General features: G+C 45.4%; 1 pseudogene across 1 annotated transcript; it reads left to right on the forward strand.

The window, feature by feature from the left end:
- Positions 1 to 257: 257 nt before the first annotated feature.
- On the forward strand, positions 258 to 4,046 carry LOC149362968 (uncharacterized; annotated as a pseudogene). The gene is made up of 2 exons (XR_016289060.1): positions 258 to 640; positions 1,468 to 4,046. The product of XR_016289060.1 is annotated as an uncharacterized LOC149362968 (transcript).
- Positions 4,047 to 4,482: the final 436 nt, after the last annotated feature.

Raw genomic sequence — 4,482 nt, forward strand, 5'->3', positions numbered from 1 at the left:
AGGCTTGGTCACGGATGCCCTAAAGCGCAGAAATTGCATCGCTTAGAAACTGGGCACCCTTTACGACAGACGGTCCTTTAATAGAGGAGACAACTGAACATTTATGGACCAACTTTTTGTACTCTCAGCGGGGGCATTATTTCAAACGGTCCAGTTTTTCAGTCATCGCCAAATTCGGTACCAATCAGGCCTTGAGCTGAAAAGTACAAAGGTCGGGAACCACTTGCCTAAGCCACGGTTTTTTTTTACCTATTTATTGCAGTGATGGAAGTGCTGCGCCAATTGCGCCAAACTGCGCCAAAAGAAAAATGCTGCTACATGTTGCGCCAAACAGGCATTTTTATTAGTAATTGCGCCGCATCTGCGCCGAAACGGCGCTGCGAAAACGAAGGCAAAAAAACGTCAAGCGTCAAGCCACACAGAAACCGAAAACATGTCTAATATCATCATTATTGAAAATCCAGGGAAGCCTGTTGTAGCCTTGGCCGTAGCCGGGTCAAGCCGCGCCCGCCTCCATGTTTACACGGCGCACGTTGGCAAGCTGTTCGTCGTGTTTCCAGTGTTAGAACACTGTAGTCGTGTTCTTTGTGGGCTGCCTTCAGGTTCGCTACCGGGTACATGGCGCTTTCAACGATCAGAGGTAAGTTTCGAATATTTTTCAGGGTGATTTATGTACCCTTTTGTAAGATCGACACCGCGTTTAAACGTTCTTGAGTTCCTGGCGCAAGTCAGATGGCGATATGACTGAAATTGCGTCACCTTTTCCCGGGCGCGCGTCTCGCCAGTTCTTTCAGTCACGGTAGCGGTGTTTATCGTTATGCGGCTGGAGTCGGCACTGTGCACGCGGAAACGTCCTCAGTCACGACGTTGTTGCGCGACGTCGAAGGCTCGGTACTTCGCTGTTGTTGTCCATCGCGTACTGTGGCAACGCGGTGTTGGCAGCATGAACAGCATAACGAGCACGCTTTGCACCCTGACTCATTTTCCGTTTCTGACCGAAATAACGCAGAGACCTAGACTTTGTCGCACCAGTGGGCACGGAGAACTATTCGACGACATTAGGGTTAGCACGCTTCAGGTGGCAGGCGCGGGCCTTTATTTTAGCCGATCGAAAACAACCGCATTGGTCACTTGGTTTAAATCGCAATAGAATCGCACGTTGCGTATAATTTTTGTACAATTTTTCGTGTTGCGTGTTGCTCGCGGTTGCTTAAAAGAAAGTAAAAATAAAAGCGCGGGCTTTCAAACGAGGCCAAATAGGCGCTGACGGAGCGCGTAGTTCGCTAGTAGCAGGCGGCCGAAACAGTGTGACTTCAGATTCAGACATCAGTTTAAAGGTCTTTGGCGCGTATTGGATTGACATGAAGTAAGCTTATATGTGTATATCTATTTGTATTTTACAATCCGAGCCAGCAGTTGTCAATTGTCAGTAGTCTGAAAAAAAATTTTTTTTTTTCATTATTTCAGGGCGGAAAAGCAAGTTTAAGGCCCAGGTGCTAAATGAAGAGGATGCCAATGGTGACTGTATTGCTGTGTGGTGCAGAGCAGGACCAAAAGAGGAGGAGGCCACTTGCATTATCTGCAACAAAGTTATAAACTGCTCACAACATGGCGTAAATGCTGTGAAACGGCATGCTTCTAATAAGCAACACGTTGAAGCTTGCAAGCAACACAGAAATGAGCTGGGAGTTTTGAAGAAGCCTGCTGCTGCTCAAGCTCTGTTGACATCATGCCTTCTCGCAAGACCGGATGTATCTGAAGCAGATCGTGTCACATTGGCAGAGACTTACTTTGTTCTTGGTGTGGCTGTTTCTGGGATACCATATTCATGGGGGGACACCGCAACCTCGCTCTTCCCTCTGATGTTTCCAGATTCAAAGGTTGCAAAAGAATTTCAGTGTGGCAGAAAAAAAGTCTCGTATATAGTGTCGGATGGCCTTGGGCCATATTTTAAGAGAGCAGTTGTTGATGAACTTAACAAGGCGGGTGTGTACTACACCATCCAAATCGACGAAACTCCTCTTCCGGAACAACGGTGCCAACAGCTGGACATTGTAGTTAGGTACTTTTCTGAAGTTTGCAAGCAGGTTGTGGTGGAGCACTTGTGTTCATTTCACTTAGGGAGTGCAACCTCAGATGTTTTACTTGCACACGTGAAGGAAGGCATCCAAGACCTTCCTCAAAGAAATATGTTGAGCTTCTACAGTGATGGCCCAAATGTTATGAAGAGTTTGAAAAGAAAGCTTAAGGAAGATGTAAATCCTGCACTGCTAGACACAGGAGAGTGTAGTTTGCACAAAGTTCACAACAGTTTTGCAAAAGGAATTGAAGCGTTTGGCAGTGAAGTGGAATCAACTTTGTTAGATGTGTACTACTACCTGAAAAACTCTGCTGTTCAAAGTGCTGTGCTCAAAACACACCAAAAGTGTCTTGGCCTGCCAGAAAGTGTCTTCCTTCGGCATGTAAATTCACGTTGGCTCACCCTAGGTCCTGCCCTTGAGCGCTTTATTGAGCAGTATCCGGCACTTAAGTCCATGCTATTAGACGTGAAGCAAACGGCTCACTCTTCTGGCACAATGTACAAGCGCCTCCGACAAAGTCTCAGCAGGAAAGACCTCTTCCCAAAGGCAGTTTTTCTGAGGAATGTCGCAGATCTTTTTGTTGGATTCTTGAAACTTTTCCAGCGCTCTGAACCTCTACTCCACATTCTGTACGAAGAAATGGTACAGCTGACCAAGAAAGTTCTCAGCCGTTTCGTGCGAAGTGATGTGTACCGTGAACTGACAGGGGAACAGCTGAAATCTCTTGACGTTGAATGTCCAGGAAACTGGAAGGAAGTTGTTGAGATAGGTGTGGACACAGAGGGCTCCATCACGAACTGATCAGCAGAAGAAAAAAAATTGTTTAGGCTGGGGGCACGTACTTTCTTTATGAAGTCTGCGGGTTACCTACTTTCAAGGTTGCCCTTTGACAATGGTGTGTTAAAAGATCTTAGGTGTCTTGACCTAAGCAGTGCACAAGAAGAAAGCTCAGCTGTGGCATTTCGAAACTTGGCCCAGCAAGTTCCAGAGGTGATTGCTCCCAAGGAAGTCTCAGCCCTGATGGATGAATTTTCACTGATTTCATCTGAAGCGCTGTGCGTTGATTCATGTGAACGACTTGACAGCACATGGCAACATGTCTTCAGCCTACAGAACAAAAATGGTGGCATTAAATATCCTCTGGTAGGAAAGCTTGTAAAAGCCCTGCTTTCTCTTTCACATGGCAACGCTGATGTGGAGAGGGGTTTTAGTGAAAATCGCCGGATCCTACAGGAGCGCAGCAAACTGTCTATTGAAAGCATGAATGGATTGCGAGCCATACAGTCATTTGCGAAAAGGTATGACAAGAACGTCTCTACCATTCCAGTCAAACGTGACATGCTCACTGCTGTGAAACAGTCATATAAACGCTACCAAGAAAGACTGACTGCTGAGTGTGAGCCAGCTGCCAAAAGAAGCAAACTTGACCATGGCCAAAATTCAACAAAAGGATGTCAAAAGCAGGACCTGCAAATGGAGATTCAGTCAGCAAAAAAGATGCTTTGCAATGCAGAAGCATTGATTGCAAAAGGAATGAAGGCAAAAACTTTTGATGACATTGAAAGTGGCCAGGAACTACTTAAGAAAGGACAGGAAAGGCTTGCGGGTGCTCTCTGCAAGCTTGAAGCTTCAAAAGAAAAAGTGCGGGCTCGTAGAGTGTAACGTGCAGACTATTGTGAAATGTGTTGAGTGACTGACTACTTCAGGCTCGGATTGATTCTGAACTTCTACTTCTTTTGTGGCAAGTGTCATTAGTGACTGTGGTTTCTTCTAGTTCACATCATGTTGCTCCCCTTTTTTGGCTTTGATCTATTTCTGCCACAAGAACTGGTGCTTTAAATATTTAACTTGTTTTATCACACCATCTGTAACTATTCACATTCTTAATTGTCGATTTCTTGTCATTCGTGTTGACTGTTGTGTGAAATGTACAGTGTGTTTCATAATAAATAGCTGTAATTGTCAGTCGCTTCAGTGATGCTTTCAACACGGGAGGTACACTGGCGTAATTTATTCGCCATCTGCTCCAAAAACAACAATGGTTGCTCCAAACTGGTATTTTTTCTGCTCCGAAAACACCAATGGCTGCTCCAAACTGGTATTTTTTCTGCTCCGAAAACACCAATGGCTGCTCCAAACTGGCATTTTTACTGCTCCGAAATCTGCTCCAAAAATTAAAATGCTGCTTCCATCACTGTTATTGTGGCAGCTAACCGAGGCAACATGCTTGCTGAGGTAAACAGAAAATGGGCCCAGTGGCTGTGGGCGTACACGTCGAATGTGACCAACTGCTGACTTTTACATACCTTGAAATATTGTTTTCCGTCAGCGCCACAGAGCGATGTTGCCTTTGGAATTTTGCTCGCAGTCATTGCTTTCTTTCTGCAGCTCCTTTATTAAA

Source organism: Amblyomma mixtum, chromosome 2, assembly GCF_055824585.1.
Source record: "Amblyomma mixtum isolate Tamu chromosome 2, ASM5582458v1, whole genome shotgun sequence".
NCBI classification, from domain to species: domain Eukaryota; kingdom Metazoa; phylum Arthropoda; class Arachnida; order Ixodida; family Ixodidae; genus Amblyomma; species Amblyomma mixtum.